The sequence below is a fragment of the Protopterus annectens genome, chromosome 15.part0 (genome assembly GCF_019279795.1).
Source record: "Protopterus annectens isolate FY-2018-M chromosome 15.part0, PAN1.0, whole genome shotgun sequence".
Classification (NCBI taxonomy): Eukaryota; Metazoa; Chordata; order Ceratodontiformes; family Protopteridae; genus Protopterus; species Protopterus annectens.
Genome location: NC_056749.1, coordinates 581,662,774 through 581,685,984, shown reverse-complemented (window position 1 = coordinate 581,685,984; position 23,211 = coordinate 581,662,774). Strand labels below are relative to the sequence as shown.

Here is a 23,211-nt window from a genome sequence, read left to right as displayed (position 1 = left end):
GCTTATTATATAATTCCTTCCATATTTCAAATTCCGTGTGCCTAACAATATTATCATTCAACCCTTCCACCTCACTAACTAAAGTGGTCAACTTTTCATCATTTAATTTGATAAGTAATTTCATATATGAGAACCCAAAACCATCAAACAAGTTATTAAATTCATTAATGACAACCGCTTTGTAATCAAGACCCAACGGTAGTTTAAAAAACCTCAGTCCCTTGGGTACAACTTTTATTTTGAGGCACTTAGACAAATATGCATAGGGTGGGCAATTGTAACACCAAACAGGTGGTATATCTTACAGTTCAAAATTGCTGGAAATATTAAAACAACATTGCTGGACAGTCTCAAATAATCTAAATTAAGCTTTGCTATATTCCTGACTCTACTGTTCCCTAGACTTACTTACTCAAAGCATGGCAGACAAAGCATGGCAGAGGTGTAGTGAATGGATCTTGCCAGGTCTAAGACAGAATATGGAATGCTATGTTCTCAAATTAATATCTCAAATATTACTGCTGAGATAGCTTGCAGAATGACATAATTTCTTGTAATCTGATTCCTAGTTCCCAGGCCCCAAAACAACCATTGATGGCAGTTGGTAGCATTTAGCATCTACCTGTAAAAATACATAGACAATGTTTTTTTCTCAGATCTTTGGCAAATGGTGGAAGTCATAAAACAATAGCATACTTCCAAGGCAAAACAGAAAGCTCCCTAGTTTTAGACATGGTGTCTGTTGCTGCACTGAAACTGAAAGATAACATCTTTTTATGGCCTAGATCTAAAGTAATTTAATTTCAGTTATTTTTCTGAAGTTAACCTCCTTATACCAGTTTTCACTGTTAAAATATAAATTTAAACATGGCCACATGCATTTACATTTCTGTTCTATTCCACTGGGGTACACTGTAGGCAGTACCTACCTTATAGTCTGGGCAGAGGGGAGCATAACTGGCAAATCTGTGCCAACCTTTCCCAAGTGGGTGTGTGTTTATTTGAAAATCAAATCTCAAAGAGTGTGTGTGTGTGTCAACTACTCGGAGCAGGGTCAAAGAGCACTTGTTTCACAGAGAGGGTGGTGGAGGACTTGGCTTGGAACACTCAACTGAGGACTCAAGTACAGCTGTGCCCAGTGGGGAATCTTACGGGGGACCTGGAGAGAGAGGAAACCCAGCCCCCTGACTGTGTTCCCTGTGTGCTCTTAAGGGAAATTGTGCTTGGTGCAGAGATCTGCATCTGGAAATACTATCTATTTTTGTTCTAAGTGAATGTCCCTCTGCAGTGTCAGTGGTGAGGATTCAGGTTCCTTGATTATTGGCCTAGGGGAGGGATGTCATACGCCTCCCATGGGAAGTATACAGGAGACATTTTACGAGGTGCTCATACCACCTTTCTGTGACTCTTCCTAACCTAGAGGAGTAGTGGCCGAGATCTTTCCAGAATGCCAGGCTCCTTATTTGGTCATGGAAATTGAGCCCTGCTGTCCTGAGAAGGAACCTCATTTATGTCGCTTGTATCCATTATTTCATCCTTTCAATCAATAATCAAAGCTCATGCCTGTAGATGAAGACTGGGATACAGATGGTTCAATTGTTGTTTCTCCACTACATTGTAAAACAATACCTGCAATATTGTTACCACTGAACTCATCAATTGGGCAGTCTCCTGATCCCCACTACCCTCATTCATGAATGAGACCTTAAGATACTTTAAGGGCCTAAATTTCTTGGATAATGCTTTTCAGAATGACTGATAAACATTTTATTCCCTTTGTTCAAAACATGTTTTGTTGTTATCAGTTTACTTTTACTTTATTTATTTGTTAACTGAGTAAGCGCACTGGACAAAAATGTCCCTTTTCACGGATGACTTGAGCACTGCCTAGTTAAATGATTCAAGCATTTCATAGCAAAATGGCTTTCAAGTTGCATTCTTTCTTATGACTTCAAATAGACTCATTTTGGACATGTCAGAGTTCATTCTACAAGTGCTACTCCCACCTACGTGGCTTTCTTTGAAGGGGTCTGCTGCTGACATTACAGTGTTGCAACTCAGTTTTCATTCCACATCTTTTACAATAAGATAGATGTTCATTCTATGGCTAGTAGAGGTTTAGCTGTCACAAGATTACAAAGTATGTTGGCAGGTGGTTCCAGCTCCCTATACAGGCCATTGCTTGGGATTCAGCACAAACAGAATGACAAAAAAATGAAACACTTCAGCACCATTGTTGTGAGGTACTGAGTTGATTTCTACTCTTATTTTCTTTGTCTTGGCTTATAGTTGTTAGTGCATTTTAAATGGATGATGAAGCCCTTCTATGTGAAAGCTGGTATTCCTGAATAAATTGCTATCTGTTATCCTAGAGCCAGAATTTCTTTTTTTTGTTATTTTTAGAGGGTATTTTCAGATTCAGTTTACCTGCATCTGATGAGATATCTTTGGTTAAATGGTTACACTTGCCTAGGGGGTAATTAAGTCAGTTCCTTACAAGACTCCTGTTAAAGATAGTTTGTGGCTGCTAAAGTGGAATTTGTAAATCAGTAAGAGCTTACTTTGATTACATTGCTGTACTCATGCCATCATGGGGGGTGTTATTTTGTTTCTGTTCGACAATGCACTCAATTTAATTCTGTTTGGCTTTACTTACTATAACATGGATTTCTTGCTGCCTCATTTCATACTTTTCATACTTTTGTGATGCTGTCACCTACTGACTTCTGAGAATATGATAAGCCAGCAAAGATTAGCAGATAGCAAAGAAGAAGGGGAAAAAAAAACAAGCCGGTGGAATAAACAACTAAAATAACAGACCAAAAGATGATGTCAAATTGCTGAAAACAAAAACAAACAAAAAAATCATCTTTTTAATATTATTGTGAGTACTTCACACAGCTGTACTTTGCAAATCCTTGTAAGCACCAGTGTGCTGTGTGGCTAGAGAAAAAGAAAAACTTTGCATATAGAGGTGCTCTCATAGCCGGCCTTAGGCATAGGCCAACTAGGCAGCTGCCGCTCAAGCAAGGGTGCTTTTCCGGTATTTATTTGGTGTAGGTAGACTAGGATGGGGGGGCACCAAGTGGTGTGTGTGGGGGGCGATGGTGTGGAACCCTTTTGCGTAGGGCACTGTTTGACCTAAGGCTGCTCCTGGGTGCTCTATCTGGCAGGGATGCAGTAAATCATGCATTTGTTAGAGAAAAGGATATCTCACAAGTGCAGCCAACAAAGGAGACTGGATGGTGCATTTTGTTTGTGTTGTTGTTGTTTAGGTACCATCAAATACAATCTGGATGGGAAAAGTGGATAGGGAAACATAAAAGTGCTGGTGTTCAATATTACTGCAGATGTATTGCTAAGGGATGACACTGACTGTTCACACAGAGCCTTCTGTATGTGTAATTATATGCAGTCAGGAGTGGAGGCAGTCATATGCATGTGTGTGTGTGTGTGTGTGTGTGTGTGTGTGTGTGTGTGTGTGTGTGTGTGTGTGTGTGTGTTGGTGGAGGGTGTGACAGAGCTCATTGATTCAGCACCCATTATCTACTACATACTGGAAATGTGCCTGCTTCATAGGAGAGACTTTGTAAGGGTAGTAAACTTGAAACGCAGCCGGAGTTAGAAATATGTGCTGAGATTCCCTTAAAGGATAAGCTGAGATGGGTAAATAATGCAACCAGGCTATGAGAACACATGCACGTGGCACAGGAGGAAAAGTAATAACAGGTCTGGTATGCCTGGAGGGCTGGAACGTGAGAGAACAAATCTAAACAAAAGGTGAGACTGCTTGTATATTTCTGACAGAAGAAGCTGCTGGCAATGTGTGACACATCTTTTACTTCTCTGAGAATGTTAAGAGACATTACCTAGATGGCAGGGATGGCAGTGTGAGGCTAGAAACAAATGCTGTACCATGTTAACATGAATAAGACTTGCCATGATAAGGAACTGCTACTGCTCAGTTGCAGTATGCGGGCAATGAAAACAATGACGGAATATTTTAAGAATGAAAGAAACCAAGGTTGATATGGTTTTCTTGATATGTTCCCTATTATTAAAAATGACAGAGGAAAAGGAAGAAATAAATTGTTTACCTCTTGCTCAAAGGAAGATGGCTTAATGATTATAGGCTCCCTATTACGCTGTTGCAGACACAGGTTGAGAAATGTGTCTTTGTCTAACTGAAAAGTGTGAAAAGGCAAAATAGTGAAGCGGCTTTTCAGCAAATTCTTTCCCTGGAAAATAATTAGTCTGGCCGCTTTCGATCTTGGAGTTGGTATATTTCAGTAGGGGGTTCGCCCCCCACATTATGTAATGTTTTATAGTTTTTTTTTTTTTTCAGAACAGCGATTTTTTTCCCTTGGAAAAAAATCTCTGTCCTGAAGTTTCGACATTATAAACTTGCGCTTACATGGGGTCGATTATGTGTCATTTGCTCTTCTGAGCATGTGATATCATAATATAGACCCTGATTAAACCTTGAAAAATGAAGCAGCCAGGGAGACATAAAAGGGTGTGCAGCATCATATTGTCTATCGTCAATATGCTTTACATGTTTGCCTGGATGATGACAGAGGGGATCTGAGGATGATGGACAGATGAACCTGTTGATAGTGAGCATCACATTATGGGGAACTGATTGAAGAATAAGGGAAAAACATCACACCCAGGAATATAGGAAGATATTTTACAGATGGGATATCAGAATTATTACATTTAATAAAATGCAATAATTTGTTCTGGTAGTTATGGATTTATGAATCAGCTGGCATAGCTAAGCAAATATATGCTCTTATTCTGGAAGTAAATGCTCTGGTGAAGAGAAAGGGAAATGCTACATGATGTAATAGTGGCAATATAAGAACTGCAGAGTAGAAAGGTGAGATTTGGAAATTTCCTTGGATAAGAAATGTATATTGCTGAATTACAAGAAGAATATGGCTGTACAACTGGTAGTTTTGTTAGTGATACTTATGATTATTTTGTGTATTGTAATGTACCATAGTCGATAAAGAACACTGAGCCAATGCTCCCACTGTATTAGAATTTAGTCAGGAAACACCTTGGATATTGTTTGCAGTTCTGCAGGTCCCTGAGAGATACCAGGCTGTTGGGGACAGCCAAACGGAAGACCGTGAGAAATATATATGGTACAAGATGCAAACAATATGAATAGAGGCTGTAAGAACTGGGGCTATTCCCACTTAAAAAAAAAAAAAGACTTAGATGCATAATATAAGTGGACAAATAATATTTATTTATTTATTTTGTCTTTTTTTTAACTGGATTAGTTCAGCTGGGCTAGTGGCCCATTTTCAGTGGAGACCCAAGGTGTAAAGTTCTATACAAAGATAATAACAAAGTTACAAGTAATGTGAATATGAATACACGACTACATACATTCATGCCATATATGAATACATAGCTACAATACATCCATACCATTCTGGAAATTAAGAAATAAGAAAATTGAGCAGAAAGAAAAGCTAAAACATACTAAAGGTAGAAACATGGAGTATTTTTTTTGTGAGTAAACCAAGTTGGTAGAGAGGAAGAAGTAGTATGGGAATAGAAGGGTTAAAACAGAGGGGTGGGAGAAGTGTTTAGGTTCATAGATTGGTACTAGGCTATCAGCCCTAGGGCCTATACAAGCCTCGCCATAACAATTCCCTGGATATTTCTTCCCGCAATATTTACTTCCCTGGACCCCTGTCTAGCAGGGTGACTGACGTGAATCCCGGGGTGAATTTCATATCTCCCATCCAATCGTCAAGGTTCCTTTTAAAGAGGATCAAGGAGGTGCTCTGCTTGATATGTATAGGCAGTCTATTCCAGAGTCTGGGGAGTCTCTGGGTCAGGAACCTATCCCTCTAGCATGTTTTGTTCATTGTGATGACAAGGTTTAGATCCCTGGAGCGTGTGGCTCTGAGGGATTAGGATTTCTTTAAGTGGAGCATGTCCAACAGCTCAGGGTTTGACATGGCCTTGTATGTTAAGCAAAGATCGCCTTTGAGTAGACGATATGCCACAGAGCATAAATGGAGTTTTTTTAGATGGTCAGCATAGGGCATCTGCTTTAGGTCTGTGATTCTTGTAGTGAGGTATTTCTGAGACCTTTCCAGCTGTTGCAGATGTCTTGTGAGGTACATACCAAACGGAGCATTGTATTCTATAATGGGTCTAATGAGGGATGAGTACAGTGGGACAATGACCTCCTTTTTCTGGATGGAAAGCCCTTAGTGATGAGGTGTGCCACATAGAAGGATTTCGTGACTGTTGTGGTGATGTGGTTATCAAAGGTGAGACCACTGTCCACCTGTGTCCCTAAGTCTCTCATCACACTTTTGGTATTTAGTGTACTGCCACCTATGTGGTAATTCATGGGTACATGGTTTTTCCCAAAGGGGATAATGATACATTTCTTGGCATTAAGCTTGAGCCAATGGCTCTGGCACCAAGCATCTGTTTCTGTAAGGTCCTTTTGTAGAATATCCACATCATTTGGGGATTCAATAATGGCTCCCAGTTTGCAGTCATCTGCAAACTTTGTTAGCCAGAGTCCCTTAGTGTTGGCCTGTACTTCAGAGAAGTAGATGCCAAACAAGAGTGGTCCCAGGACTGAACCCTGAGGTACTCCACTTGTCACTTGTCTGGAGCTGGATTTGGAGTTGGCTACTTTTACAGTCTGGGTTCTGTAAGTAAGCCAGTTGACAACCCATCGAGTCACATAGGGATTTATGCTCAGCTTAGTAAGTTTATCTATGATTCCAGAGTGGGGGGTGGTATCAAAGGCCTTGGCAAGGTCCAGATAGGCTGTGTGGACCGCCTTACCCTCATCCACAGCTCTGGAGACCGATTCAAAGAAGTCAATCAGGTTCAGGAGACAAGCTCTGCCTTTCACGAACCCAAACTGGGTGGGGTCCAGTGTTTGAAGGTTACTAATGTCTTTGTTTATAAGTTCCATGATAATGCATTCCATTCCCTTGCTGATCAGGCTAGTCAGATTGATGGGACAGTAGTTCCCAGGATCCAAGGTGGATCCCCCCTTGTGGAGTGGGATAACTGTAGCTGTGTGCCACTCAGTGGGCAAGAAGCCTGAGGTGAGGCTATGATAAACATGACACTTAGGTGAGGTGCCAGTTAATTTTGTAGTTCATGTAGTACACAGCCTGGGATGTCATCTGGTCTATGGATGCTGTATTCTTAGCTTTGGAAAGTGCAGTTTCTACCTGTGTGGTCGTGATTACCGGAATTTGGCAATCTTTTGTTATTGAGATGGGCCCTTTAGGGGGTGAGGGGGGGGGTAAAGTTGGCACTAAATCAATCTGCCAGGATATTAGCAATATCCTTGTGATCAGTATATTTAATGCCATTCTGTTGTAGCTTAGAGCATATCTGAGCATTACCATTTAGATTCTTGACATAACTATAGAATGCCTTGTGGTTGTCTTTGGAATCTTTGGCAATTTTATTTTCGTAACTAGCTTTGGAGGATTTTATGAGGGATCTCAGCTTCTTACTGAGGCTGGTAAGGGAGGTTTTTTTTGCATCCTGGGATTTTCCTCTTTTCTGCACCAGATTCTTCCTTCTGTTGTATAGCTTGTTTATGGCAGGGGACCACCAGATTGGCTTCCTTTTTTTGGAGGAGAGTGTCTTGGTTCTATTTGGGATGGCACAATTCATGCATGAGTGGATGTGCTCGTACAGTGCCTTAGTGTAGGATTCAGCAGTTGAACTTTCAGCTCCTGTCTGCATGGGTGGAATGAAGTTTGTCACTTCTGACTTGAGTAGCATGAAGCTGGCTTTGGAGAAGTTTTTTTACAGAGGATTCATTACTGGGGAGGTGGGGGTGCGATGTGGATGTCAAGGGTGATTTGCTTATGGTCAGACCTGACCAATGAGGGGTGTCCACTGGTGTGGAGCATCTATCTCCCATGTTAGTAATGACCACATCTAGGATACTGGAGCCCCTGGTGGGACAATGGATTAGTTGATCCAGGGCATTGGAATTTATGAATTCCAAGAACCGCTGGGAAAAGGTGTTGGTACCCGAGTAGTTTTCCCAGTTAATGGCAGGGTAGTTGAAGTCACCCAGTATTAGGGTGTTTAGTTGTATCTTAATATTTTCCAGTATGTTTAGAAAGGTGTAGTGAGAATCTTGGAGCATGGTGGGGGATCTGTAGCAAGCTACAATTTGGATTGCAATCTTACCTAGTGTTAGTTGCACCTAGAGAATTTCAGATGCATTGTGTTGGGCAACTAGCCTGGAGGTGTAAATATCTTTGGTGAATATGGACACTCCACCTTTAGTGTTTTGGTCTTGGTTTGGTGACCAAAAAGTGTGGCAAGAGTTGTAGCCTGGTATTGTAGGGGGGCTCTCTGGAGCCTTGAACTAGGTCTCAATTACTGCACAGATATCAATGTTCTCCATTTGTAGGAGTGCCTCGAGAGAGTGCATTTTGAGGTTTAGACTTCTAGCATTGAGTAGCACTACCTTCAGATTTTGCATGCTTGTATCTGTTATGGTGGTGGTTTTGTCCTTTGAACCTTGCCTAAAAAAGGCACTATAAGGGTGGCAAGATCTTTAGTCAGTAACCTGTCCCAGGGGTGACAGGTGCAGACCATCTCTGGCAAAGCATTGTGGTTTGTTGATCATGTTGTCCCAGGCAGACAGATACTGGATCCCCTTTGAATGACATCAGAAGCTTAGCCAATTGTTGAAGTCAATCATTTTGTCCTTATACTGTGGTATCATTCTGGGTGAAGGCAGGATGCTACTCAGGGCTAGAGTCATACCTGCCTGGGCTACATGATCTGAGAGCTCTTCCATGTCTCTTTTCATGTAGTCCAGGGAGGTACGTCTCAAATCATTCACTCCAACATGGACAATGACAGAGTTGTATTTGTACATGTTGTGGAGTGACTTGAATGCATGTGTTATGTGGTGGATCCTGGCACCCGACAGGCAGCTGACTGTAATTTTCTCCTTGTTCAGCCTGGTGAGGGGGACATCAGTGTGCCTGAATATAGAGTCACCTATGACTAAAGTGTTGGGTACGTTGTTTTGCCTTAGGGGCTGTTGTTGGGTGGCACACTGGTGTTATGAGCTATGTGTCACTTTGGTTGTGACTGGTGTTTGTTTGCGTTTCAGCTTCGGAAGTCCTTGTTGCTTGGGCAGGTTAATGTTAAGGGCCTCTGCATATGTGGGTTTAGTGTTGCTATGTGTGGGTGTTGATGGTGTGGGTTTTGAAGGGCTATGTGTTGCTTGAGGTGTAGTGCAGGTGTTAACCTTCTCCTCTTGACTGTCTAGCACAATCCTGGCTGGAGTGAGCTTTACTTCCAGTTTGGCTATGTAAGTGCATCTCTCACAGATTGTAGTGTTGGATGGTAGGAGGAGAGGGTTGTCTGTGTACATGAGGCAGTTGCTGCATTGCCCCATTAAGCCCAGATTCACCAGGTGGACAGAAATCACTGGAAGCTGACCCTTGGACATGCCTGTTTAGGTGCCTTTTTTGTAAAGTACAAGAGCTATTTTCCCTTACCTTTGCAAGGTACTTTGCAATTATAGGCTGTTTAGTGCCTACGATTAATTTCTCCTTATTAACAAGGAGAGTTGAGTGCTTGTATCAGTTTAAGGCTTCATAGTACTTTCCAGCTGGTTCTAGAGCAAGTGCTATTCACAGGGGTTCAGATTTTAGTGCTACTACTGAGAAACCAGCTATTTCTAATGGAAAATTTGAAGAGCAGACTTTCTGGCACCTGGAATAGTTTAACTGTAGCCCCGCGGTGCTGCATGATGTGAAAAATGCGCAAACACACTGGTTTTTAAGCCAGAAAGTTGAAAGGGATAGAAATTAGCCCAAAATGGCTAATAAAATTACAATTTCAGAGCTGGGAACCAGTCCTCTAGTGTTAGACAGAGAGTACAATGCTCACCACTCCCACTGGTAAGCAGTAGGACTTCCCTCTACCACAGCAAGGTCTGGATAGCTCTGAACACAGAAAATAAAGTCCTGAAACCAGCAAAGCCTTGTATATGAACTATACAAGCAAACAATATAGTATTTTTTTGTTTTTTATTTTTGGTTAAAACAGGCTAAACAATGCAATAATACAGTAAATTAACACAGAAAAGGCTAATGCTCTTGAGTGTGTAGCCCCAAACAGTAAATGCAAGTAAAACTCTACAAAATTAGCAATTTAAAACTTTTTAAATGAAGCAAGGCAAGTGTACAACTGAAAAACGATTAAAGAGGCAGTAATACAGTAGAATAAGTAGCTAGTCTACATATACAGAAAAGTCTATATAGACAGAAAAGGAGCTAAAACAATTCAGATGCAGTGCAACCCAGAGCACTTGAGTTGTAGCAATATTAAGGCAAATACAGTTTTAATAAATGCACTAAAATATACTCTATATTTCCAAAATGTTTGAGAAGCACAGTCAGAACACAAGGAGATTCAGGCAATTTTTTTTTTTTAAGAAAGGGAGAAAGGAGGAACAGAAGGAAATAAACTAAGTGGGTTGGCCTTCTCAGATGTTCTCTCTGTGTTAGGTAGAATGAGCTAATGACACTAGACTGGAAGAAGTGTCCAAGATCAAATTTAGAGTAGGGGCAGGCAGCTGCAAGGCCAGCAGGTGTAAAGACAAGATGCCAATAGGGAGGGAGGCTGAATGCTATTTTAGGCAGAAAACACTACAGAAATGTTTATCACATCAGAAAACCAGCAGTGAGCCAATAGCTATGAAATACAGTACACGTACACAGTATACAATAAAATCTATATAAATATCTAGAATAAGCAATAACTACTACAAATAAGCAAAAAACAGGCTACTTATTGCTATATATCATAGATCAGGTGCTCCTCCTCAGATAGCTCTGTGTGTAATGGCTGAAACACTCAAGTTAACTTCTTAAGTAACAGAAAGTTGAAACCTGAAACAACTTTAAAAAAAGCTCAAAAGAACCAATGAGGTGCTTTCTCCAAGCCGCAGACCTGGCAACCCAACTAGACAATGACCACAAACACTAAACTCTCACTGAAGTGGGGGATGGTCTTTGCTAACTAAGATGGCCTGGACAATGAGCTCAGAAAACAGCCTCTAACAAACAACTAGGCCCACAACACAATCAGGAATATGGAGAATATTACAGCTACTACCTAAACTATTTTAGGCAGAACACACTACAGAAATGTTTATCACAGCAGAAAACCAACAGTGAGCCAATAGCTATGAAATACAGTACAAGTATGCAGTATACAATAAAATTGCTATAAATATCTAGAATAGGCAATAACTACTACAAATAAGCAAAAAACAGGCTACTTATTGCTATATATCACAGATCAGGTGCTCCTACTCAAATAGCTCTGTGTGTCAAGAGAGAGTCAAGAGAGTGAAGGGAAGCAGTTATGAGACCAGGGAGGGGTGGGTAGAATAGTAGCTAAGGAAGAGAAAAGATGAGATTTAAGTATAGTATTACTCAGTGCCGTGGCCTACACTACTAGTTGATTATAAAGCTATATTAAAATAAAAAGAGGAGAACTGTTGTAGTGTAATGACTGGGGAAGTAAATGTTAGGTAGGATGGTGACAGTTGCAGGAAAGAGAGTCAGCAAGGTAGTTTTTCAATTCTCTTTTGAAATGGAACGGAGATTGGATAGAACATATATTAGTTGGGAGTTTGCTCCAAGTTTGAGATAAGCAGCATTTATAAAGTAAACTGCCTATAATTTTGTAAGGCCTGGAGGTGTCAATTAGCAGTTGGTTGGCACTACAGAGAGATTGTGAATGTTTGTAAAGGGATAGAATGGTGGACAGGGAGGGACAGTCAGCGGGTTTGTAAAGTACAGAATGTGTTATCTGTAGCTGAGAAAGTTGGAGAAGTTGAGGAAATTCAAGCCACTGTAGTTGTTTAAGGGCAAGGCAGTGATGGGATTTGTAAGGGAAGTTACGGGCAAATCTGGCTATCTGGTTATAAGTTTGTTCAAGTTTGGTTAAAAGATTTGCTTGGAGGTGGGCAAATATAGGGGAAGCATAGAGTAGGCAGGGGAGGAGGTAGCCTTCAGCAAGTGAAGTCCTCAATGTGATGGATAAGAACTTTTTGTTTCTGTACAGTAAACTGAGTTTTTGATTGTTTTTTTTTTTGATGGATTGTTGGATATGATGGTCAAATTTCAGTTGATCATCAACTGTGACTCCTAGAAGTCTGGTACTGGAGTCAGCATGAATGATGGTGTTGTCAAGGGAAGAGAGACTGAAGGAAGTTTTAAGGTTGGACATATATTTTGGAAGGAAAAGAAGAAGCTTAGTTTTCTTAGGGTTAAGGATGAGTTGTTTATTGATTAGCTAGTACTCAATGATGTTAAAAGAAGTCTGTGTGAGGGAGAGAAGTTCAGTGGGGTTGCCAGGGAGGTTAATAAGCATAGAATCATTGGCATACTGGATCAGAGATGAGGTGGAGCAGGAGGAGCAGAGATTGTTAGTAAAAATATTAAATAAAAGGGGGCCTAGAATGGATCCTTGGGGGACACCAGTTTGAATAGGTAAGAAAGGTGAGGAATAGGTTTGCCATCTACCAGACTGCAGTCTGTTGTTAAGATACTAGACAGCCAGAGAGCAGTGGATGTGGAGAGGTTGAGTTCAGTTAGTTTAGTAAGAAGCTTAGGATAGGAGATGGTGTTGAATGCTTTGGAGAGGTTGAGGAAGAGACATGACACCAGTTTATTGTGATCTCTTGCCTCTGCTATAGTCTGGTTGAAGGATAGAAGGGCTTTGGATATGTTGTGATGGGACCTAAATCCATGTTGGGGGGGGTGAGGAGGTGGTTTTCCTGGAGTATATATTTAAGACGTTTTCTGTGAATGCATTGCGATAGAATTTTTGAGAGAAAGGAGAGGAAATTGGAAGAGTTGGTGGAGTTTGCTCCTTTGTGAAGTGGAATTCTATAAAAGGATTTCCAAATTTTGGGGACTGAGGATACTTTGATAGAACAGTTCATAAGGATAGAGACAGGTTATGCTATAGAATTGGCGGCAGGTTTGAGAAAATGGGGGGTAGGTTGTTGAATGAAGGAGAACATGGTTTACGTTTTTGCAAAAGGGATTTAATATAGGCAGTGGAGACAGGTTTCAGGGAGAAGGCTGAGTGGAGGCAGGTAGTTTAGGAGGTGAGGGGTTATGATTGGTTATTGTCAGGGGGAGTTAGTTTGCAGATATAGTCAAAGAAGTAATTATTTAGTAGAGTAGCAGTTTCAAGAGATGTTTTATTGGGGAAGGGGTTGGAGGTTGGGGGTTGAAGGTTGAAGGTTTACCTGGATGGAAAATATTGTTCATGGTGTGTCAACATTTTTTTGGATTTGAAGTGTGGGTAGATTGAGCTTCTTGATAGAATTTTTTCTTGTCACAGGTAATGAGTTTTTTTAGTAAGATTTCTTAGTTCTTTGAATTTAAGGAGGAGGGAAGGAGATTTTGACTTAATTCATTGTTTCTAGGTAGCGTCTCTAAGTTTCATAGTGAAAAGGGCATATATAGAGAGCCAGGGCATGGGATTAGAGTTGATCCTTATTTTCCTGATGGGTGCTAGGCCGTTTAGTATGTTTAGGAAAATACTGTTAAACTCGAGAACAGCATCATTTAGAGGAAGGTTATACAGGTGAGACCAATTGACAAGGGAGAGTTGGTTGTTGAAAATTTCTGCATTGAAGTTGGACAGGTTGCGGCAGTCTCTATAAAGGTGGGATTTTGAGGTTTGAGAAGGTAGTCTTAGTACTGAGATCCGGTAAAGTGGAGGGATTCTGGTACTGATTAGGGTTGGAAGTTAAGATCCAATCAAGAATAGAGCTAGAGTTTTTATTGATGAGGGTGGGAGCAGAAATAAGTTGACTGAAACCAAAAAGATTAATACTTAGGCTATGGGAGTGGGGGGGGGGAGTTTATTCCAACCAATAGTGACGTTGCCTAGTATGACAGTCTCGTATGATAGATTTTTGGAGATTCAGGATAAAGTAGATTGAAGAATTGGAATATTGTTACCAGGAGGTATATAGATAGATGCTATGGCAAATTTTTGTGTGGGTTAAGGTGACAGTTGAGAACAATAAGTTCTGCAGGGAAGATGCCAGGAAGGGGGGGAGGTTAAGCTGTTCTGGGTACATGATAGCAACACCTCCCCCTTTTTTGGAAAGCCTATCTTGCTGGAAAATGTTATAGCTGGAGGGTAGAATTTCTTAGCTTACAATATGAGGTTTGAGCCAGGTTTCTGAGAAAGTTAAGATGTGGGGAGAGTGATGGTGGGCAATCCAAGCATATAAGTCTGTTATTTTGTTTGAGATACTTTGTAGGTTTGTGTAGTAGATAGACAGGTGTTTAGTTGGAGAGGTGGGGAGTTGGTGCCCAACAGGTGAGGTGGAGGTGGTAGAGTTGGAGGAAGTGGATGGACCATGATAGGGGTGGATGTCCCCATCTGGTAAGAGTGATATAGGAAGTAAATTAGGGTTAGAGAAATAATAGTAGTAGTTAGTGGGTTTGAATTTATGTTTTGGGGAAGTGAGAGAAAAACTGAAAATGTTTTAATTTATGAAACTGAATATAGGAGGTACTGTAGATAGAGAGGGTGAAATAGGGAAGTCAGGGCTATATTGTAGGAGGATGTTACTTTGGTAAGAGTGGGAGACAGAGGAAGGTATTGTAGATTAGTGTGATAAGATGATAACCCAGAGAGGAGGAACAGAAAGGGAGTTAAGAGGAAGTACACTAGCATGCTGTTATTTTATGTTGGTGTGTTATTGAGAAGAAAAGAGAGGAGTCATTGATTGTAAGGAAAGTTGTAAGAAAGGTAAGAAGGTATAGGGAGGAGCAGATAAGAGGGGGGAGAAAATAAAAGAGTAAGTGAATGAAAATCAGGGTTAAGCAGTGGTGGAGAGAGGGAAATTGATTTGTGCTACAGAGCTAAAAGGTAGTGGGAGGAGTGAGAGGTATGGGTTGGAGAGGAAGGCAGAGGAGGGTTTATCAGTTTATCAGACAATTGTAAAGAGATCATACTGAACAAGAAAGCAAATAAAGGGTGACAATCAGCAAGTTCCTCAGGACAGCCACTTCTTGATTTTGTGTTTTTTCTGCACAGTGTTGTGGACATATAAAATGGACTACTAGTATGGGGTGCAGCATGGGAGAGGTGGAAAATTGGGAGAGAGGATGAGTTGGATTGTAAATGGGCAGACTAGAGAAACTAATCGTCTCTTGCTGACAAGCATAATGTAATATAAAATTATTTCCTTGTATATTACAGTGTTACATTGCATTATAGTGCAGTTTATAATGGTAATGCATAATATCAAGTATGTTACATATACTCCACACTGTTATATATGATGCAGTAATTTTCATAAATATGTTAGAATAACAGAATATTTTGGGAAATGGCACAATACTACTCTCAGGAATGCAAATCAGGACAGTACACAGATGGATGAATTAGGAATGGGTTTATTTTTATTAACTTGCTGCTAAGCATAAAAGCATTTCTCTCAGTTTTCTTTGTTTCTCTCAACCACAGTGGAAATAAAATCCGCAAATTAGAAATAAATTATGGGTCCCACTCAGATGAAGAAATGGTGGCAGTGGTGGTCATTCACTAAAAAAAAAAAAAGACGCCAAACTGTTGCTGTTTGGCTTTCTGAAAATTAAAATAATAATCATCACTTTCTGTGGAATGGTAGTTTCCTTCTTGATACCCAAAGTAAAAATATGACTACTATATTCCCTGATTACTACTGTCATTAAACTGCTGGGATACACACCCTCCATACAGGGCTTCTGGCAGAACTCTGAGGTATCACTGTTGATAGCAATATGCTTTGTAAATGTAACTTCAGGGAAAAGTAATAACTAATTACCCTCAGCATGAAGAGTGGCCTACAATTCCCTCAGCTGGGGGCTTCCCTTTCCAGATTATATAAAAAAAGATGTTTTCAGTTTCAACACTGGTAGTCAGTAATTCGTGTTTTATTCATCAATATTTCTGGCCAGCTGATTTTCTTCCAAATGCATTTGAGGCGAAAATACCAAGTATATGTGGCACTGTTAACATTTCTTTTCTAAAGCTGGTTCTGCAATATCGGTAAGCTTTGCTCATGCAAATTCACAAAAAAGTAATAACTCATTAATTCCAGAATGAATGATGGTCTACAATTCCCACAGCTGTTGCTTCTTTTCCAGTTCAGATGCATAAAGTTGATGTTTGGTCTTTCAAAACTGTTAGTGCTGACTTCATGTTTTAGTCATCAGTGTTTCCAACCAACTGATTTTCTTCCAAAGGCACTGGAGATGAAAAAAAGACGAGTATATGTGGCACTATTGGTCTTTCTTTTCCAGTGCTATTTCCTGCAATATCATGGTAGATTGGGACTTGCTATCACAAAGAAAAATAAACCATAAGTCATATCTGCGTTGTTAATGCACAACAGTTAACAAAGCCAATGAATTCCCTTCAGAGCAGTATTGGTACAAAGACACTTGGACATCAGAATATAGCTTCCTGTAAGGCTTAACACTGAAGTCCCAGCAGGACAAAATAACACATGGCAGGCCTGTCATACCAACTGGAAACCTGCAGCTGCAGTATTTGTGCCCCTCCCCCATCACATTACCAAGGGAACTTAATATTGTTGTCTGCCTGCTGGGCTGTTATCCTGATTAAACAAAATTACTGCCAAAAGTTTTAAATGGAATTCATTATTAGGTAGTGTGAGACAAATTATAGTTCAGCCTTCCCAAGATATGCTGTTCGCCTGTTTACATGAGCCTTGTGACAGTTTCATGTAACAATTGATAGCCAGTGCACGTGTTTACTTACTGTCAAGTTTGAAAACACACTACAGGCCTTCTCCTATTAGTTGAAACATTTTTTGTGAGAATCATATCCTATACTTATATTTCATTAGACTTTTACTTGTGCATTTAAATCTATATCACTGGTCTGCTATACAAATTTATTATACTTTATTGGACTCATCTTTTTTTTGCTTGCTTTTGGATATATTCTTCTCCTAGCTCTATCATCTTTGGTATTTTGATATTTAATGCTGTGCCTAATACGTGCCCTTCAGATTTGCTCCATGTCAGGGCCTTGTAGGTTTCCAAGGTTCTGTGGGCATTACAGGCATTTTGTAAGAAATGATGTCTGAAGAAACTGTCATTTCAACATGTAAAAAGACTTCTTCTTTACCTGTTGTTTTCCTGTTCATAGCCATTAACTATGAGAACATGTAAATCTTGGTATGGGAAAGTGTCCTGCTTCTGTTATTTATTCCACATAAAAAAACTCACTTACTAGGACCATGTAATATGTAGCACAACTCTTCTTTCCTGTGTGATTGTGATGATTTTTCCTTAAAGAGACATGGTTTTATTTTGCTTATATGCAGTACTTCTGGCCATTTATTGCTTTTCCTGTACATAGTTCACCATGGCAGATTCTTAAAAAATGTCTGAGTATACTACTGGAGGCATTTTCTCAGTTTACTAAAAAGGTATATCCACTGGGACAAGTGCCTATTTTAAGGGGATGACCTGGGAGCACTGTTTACAGAGTTCTTCTCAATGTCACATAAATGACAAATAAAAACTGAGGAAATCAGACTCATGACTATAGGACAAAGGTCCTTAAGAGCTCATAGCCTTAATCCTAGTAGATATTTAGATATCACATGGCCCTATCCTGAACCACACACCCCCCCATGAAAAAACACCAGGAAACCCTCAGCATAATAGTTAACACTGATAAGCAGGATCAATCGAACTTTGACATCTTATCTACAGGCCAATCAACTTCAAACTATTGACTATAGCCATAACAGCATTTTCTAAATTCAGTTGATCCAGCAGATAGTGCTGCTGCCTCACAACATATAGATATTGGTTCAATTCCTGGATGGTTTGCCTTTTGTGCAGACTGTGGCTGCCCTTCATGTGTCCATGTGGGCTTTCACTGGGTTGCCTGTTTCCTGTCTATCAGTGTTAGTAGTGCAACAGGTAGCACACTCACCTTTGGTACAGAAGGCTGTGGGTTCTATTCCCACACCAGGTAGATGGATTGCTGACTGCAGCATGGGGGAGGGTGCAGATGCTGATCTCCTTAAGTGTTTCATCCTTTGAATGAGACATTAAACCAATGTCCCATCTGCATGAGTTGATGGTAGCTCAGGTAGATGTAAAAGATCCCATGGCACCTACTGAAAAGAGAAGGGGAAGTTCCCTGAAGCCCTGGCCAAATTTCCCCAGTAGTAAAAGTACCACCTCGGGGTTTCCTCAGAAAAAAGGCTATTAGCTAAGTGGGACTAACTGGGCAACAAAGGATAAATAAATAAATAAAACAAATATCTCAAAGAAAAGCCAGTGCTGTAAATTTCAAGTATGTATCCTTGCATATGTTTGTGTGTATAACTGTTTGAAATGTTGGGACTCACTAGATCGAATCCCAAAATATGGAGACTGAATGGACAAAAGATCAGACTTGTATATACTATGTCTGAGATGCCATTTCCTGGAATATTCCCTTTCCTCTGAGATATGGAGTTGATATTATCTAACTTGGGGTGTGCAATGGGGCTTGCCCCCCTGCAAAAAGACGTTTTAAGGGAAGAGCAATTTTTGAGATTCACTCTTCTGCTGTGTTTTCTGTCTTTATTTTGGCATGTCGGCACTGCATTTTCAGTGTCAACATTTCAATAGGGAAGTGAGCATGTGAGTGTAATATTCAAAATACAGCTACTGTGGGGAAGACAACACTGGAAGGCAATGAATCCAGATGGAAGCTGGAATGTAGCCTGGTATGCTAAGCTAAAAATATCTGTTCAGTGTGAAGCCTGTTTTTGGTTGTGAATGATGTAGACCCACAGACCTCAGGAACAGTTCATATTTTCAACACACAGTTGTGGCTATCGGTGAGTGATTCCCTTGTGTACACATTTTTATAATTCAGATTTCAATCAAGTTGGTGCCTGTGGTGTGGAGCATGAAACCATATCCCTGGTAGCCATCATATTACTTAGGTCAGGAAAATGTATCCAAGGACAGTAGGCCTTGTCCTCTGTCAAAAGGGGAAAAGCCCTCCACAGAAAAATACATTTTTTTAAATATCTTTTGAGTTTGTCAAAAGCTATTTCAACTGAAACAGCACTTGACAAATGTGTGTTTGGACATTAGCTCTGTAATTATTTTGCAGCTTGGAAAAGGCTTGTGTTCCTTTATGTGTTGCAGAATGTCCTGAAGATATATGGAGTCCTGGAGCCACTACCTCATGCTGTCTAGGTTCATTATGAACACAGTGAGGTCAATGTATACATTTTATTCTCAAACCTAAGTCTTTCAAGATAGTTGTTGTGCTCTGTTAAGGGTGCTTATTGTTATCACTTCCATTCCTAATTCCCACAGACAGGCTATTGACAATTAGCTGAAGCTGTTTAAGGGATGTGGCGGTAGCATCATAGATGTTTGCTGATACTGTGGCCCTTTTGACCCCCACTCTCTCTGACACACACTCTCGAGTAAATTTCTGTTTAGTGTGAATGGTCTGGCTGTGAATCAGCACTTCTAAATCATAGAATATGTTTTTGCTGTGGGGAAAAGTGTATTGCTGAGTGTGTGTGTGTGTGTGTGTGTGTGTGTGTGTGTGTGTGTGTGTGTGTGTGTTTAGGAGGGATCTGCCTTTAGTGGAGAAAGTTGTGCCCTGGGAAGCATGAAACCAACCAGTGGATTAGGGTAGTAGCTGCAGTCCTTTGGGCACTAAACCATCCTGATGATGAAATTAAATGAGTTCTAGGACAAAGCTTTTGTTGCACCAGATATTCTATAACTCCACCTTCATCATTCACCTTAGCTGTGGGTTGTGATTGAATGAAGAAGGTCTTGGGTACACACAGTTTCTCTGCAGTGATCCGGGGCTTACTCTCCATAACATGGTGAGGGATTTAGTGATCCAGCATTGCCTCAGAATGCAGCCTCTTTCACATCACATGAGAAGTCAAATATGTCTTATAAGGATGCCCACATTTAGGGACACAGCCCAGTGTGAGAAGGTTGTAGAGAAATGTCAAGACATGCTGGAGGGTTTATAACAGTGCATAACTGATAGCCTGTATTATTTTAGACTTAATTTGCATTGATTGCAGAAATATCTCTGTATGTTGATTCAGAATATGAAGCATGTCATTTCTATCATACATTCCTGTTCATGTTATGTTTCATCCTGTAACTTTCCTCAATCATTTCACTGGAATGTCATCTTTGTCTTCTCAAAAATGTCATATGTTTGGTGGGTCACCTTGCAAAATAAAATAAAATCCAAAAAGCAACACGGCTGCGGCTGAAATCTGAAGAGTTCCTCATATTAATAGCTTTTGAGTAACAGCCTTCAGACTGTGAATCCAGGCTGTTCCCCATCAGGATAAGGACTTACAATATAGCATATGTGAGCATTCACACATGGCATGAACTGGTACTGCCTGGCAGTAACAGTACTGGCTTGAACAAGGATACCAACCTTGCTGGCACAAAGCACAGCTCTGTGTTTTCATGCATTCTTGTGCAGATCACACTAATCTGCAGGACAAATATTCTGCATGTTTGAAACTGGTGGGAATTACTGACACCTTCTAGCATCAAAGGCCTTGGGAAATGAACAGACTTCTCTTGTTACTCTCACCAGGACCCACATCATGCATTTAAAAATTAGCCCGTCTATCATGCGAACTACCAGAAGAGTAAAGCAAGATTTTTTTTTCATGTGAAAAGGAATACATCTGACTCCTCCAGTGGAAACATTTTAGCAAGTGTTGGCTAAAGTTTCTAGGCTGGCTAGAGTTTCCCCTCTCAAATCCAGTATAATCAATTAATAATAGCCCACAAAGTCCTCCATCAGCCCAAAAGCACACCCATACTCAAAAATATAATTACCCCTTACAGTAACCTAAAAACTCTCCGGTCTTCTGACAAAATACTGGCACAAACTGTTAAATCTAAAAACTCAGCAGGTGACTCATTGTTTTGCAACTCTGCTGGAACAATCTGGAACTGGCTCCCTGCCGAACTTACAGCAAACCAGACTATTAACCAATTTAAAACATCTCTCAAAAAATTCCTAAAAAGTCACTGGCTGTGCCCCTGTACCAACCCTGACTAACCAGCTTACCACTCTCTTCACTACCTGGCTATCTGTAAAATAGTCAATGTTTCAGACTTAGTCTCATTCTCATATGTACTGTACTACTGAATGACATGCTACCTTTTTCAGCCTTGTACCACTAAAAATGTCAAAGTTCGAACAAGAAAACTACAATGTTAAGTTTAAGTATGTATGTATTCCAAGTATGCATATAATCCTATAATTCTGTATTGGTATCTATATGTGACTGTATAAAACTGCTACTGTTTAACTCTTATGTAACTATCCACATGTGGAGCTTTTCTCCCCAGGCCTCCGCTGAAAATGGACCTGTGTCCAGTCGGACTATCCCAGTTAACAAATGTAAAATAAATAAAAATAAATAAATAAAAGTGTTTTTTGCTGTTTTATTAACAGGTTTAAATTAATTTCCCAAAAGTGTATGTCACGTTTCTCGAGCCAGTTTTTTAGCATTCACCTCTTTAGATGGAAGGCCTTCTAAAGTAGTATCCTGAAGTCATGATGAGCTTTGAAGTTCGAGGAGAAAGTGAACCCTTCCTCTGCTTAAACAATTGTTTATCTGCATCATTTTAATAGACCTGGGTGCCATGAAAAAATAATAACACACCTTGTATGGTTATCAAAGACCTTACTTACCTGTTGCTTTGCAGCTCATTATCTGAAACTTAGCTACAGCTTCATGAAATCTTTGCTTGCTTCCTTTATTTATTTATTTTGTACTTCTGATCTGCAAGAAGAAAACTGTGTTTGGAAATACCACATTTAATATGCAGCCCCCTTTTTAAGTTCACATCACAAACAGAACTGTATTTCAAAGCCACTCTGGGAACTTATAGCTAATCACCCTTATATCTTAAGATGGCGTAAAACATGATGGCAGGCATCTTCTTTCTATTACTAATGTCAGGCAGTCTGAGCACAGAGTGTCTTAGATACTGTGACATTCACAGTGCATACTTTATTTCCTTCTTTGCTCTGTTCCTCCACAATAAGGTCTCTTACATTTCTGAGGGACCTTAGTCTGAACTCAAGGACTTGAATAGTACTGAAATCACTGTTTTGGGTTCAAAACTTTAACACTTATAACACTTACAAAAGAGCTAACTACAGCACCTGATACAGCTATGAGTAGGGCGGCACAGTCTTTCATAGATTCGCACAAGTCTTCATAGTCACAGCGCCTACATATATTCCTCATGCAGAAGTCAGTAAAAAATTTTTCAATCAAATGTATGACAGAAATTGTGATAACCAGTTAGTTAATGAAATGTACTATGCATTGCAGAGTTACTGAAATGTGTTGCATTGCTTTTGGAATCCAGGATACAATGAACATGGTTTTGTGTAGTGGTAAAACTGTTTTGTGACACAGTCATTCTGAAGCCACCTGATCTCAAAGGACATTAGGTATCATCTTGCCCCCATTTTACTATAAAATTTAATTTAATTATACAGTAATTACAAGAGTGACAGAAGTCATATAATTTATCAGCAGCATTTATGACTGCAAAAAATAAGTGCAGTGAAACACAATACACCACAGATGTACATGTAGAGAAATTATAATCCTAAAAAACATAGAGTTTGAGACCATCTACATAAATAAAATCCATTTTAGTTTTAATGTTATAATTCTGCGGTGCTTCTGTTGTTGAAAATGTAACATAGTTTTCACTGTCACAAAATGTTTAGATGCGTGCTAGAGCAAGCTGTGCTCTGTGACATTAAAAGCTTTAACTTGAATACATTATTTATGTGTATTCTAACAATTAAATGTTGCCTTAAATGGTGCTGTGAATGTTAAAATATTGTAGCAGCCCCTAGTTTTACAGCTTCATCCTTAGGTTAAATTATGAACATTCAACTTGCAGTAATGATACCCCTTTTTGTTTTACAGCAAAAGTGTGTTTATTTTTTAAATGGAAAAAAATATTGGAATGGAGGATACAGCTTGAGTGTCAAAGTATTGGTTATAGTGAGAAGTAAAATCTCATGCAGTTCTAATTGTACTTGAAGATT

At 39.9% G+C, this 23,211-nt stretch overlaps 1 protein-coding gene across 2 annotated transcripts in view; it reads right to left on the bottom strand.

Moving 5' to 3' along the window:
* LOC122789932 (serine protease 23-like) overlaps positions 1-23,211 on the bottom strand; it is a 163,751-nt gene that overhangs the window by 33,669 nt on the left and 106,871 nt on the right. The window contains exon 1 of one of the 2 annotated variants that reach the window (XM_044057406.1): positions 21,829-21,930. The exons of the other annotated variant lie outside the window; for it this stretch is intronic. The gene's annotated coding sequence lies outside the window, so the exon portion shown is untranslated. Of the gene's footprint in view, positions 1-21,828; positions 21,931-23,211 lie in introns of those variants that run through there. 2 annotated transcript variants of the gene reach the window in all.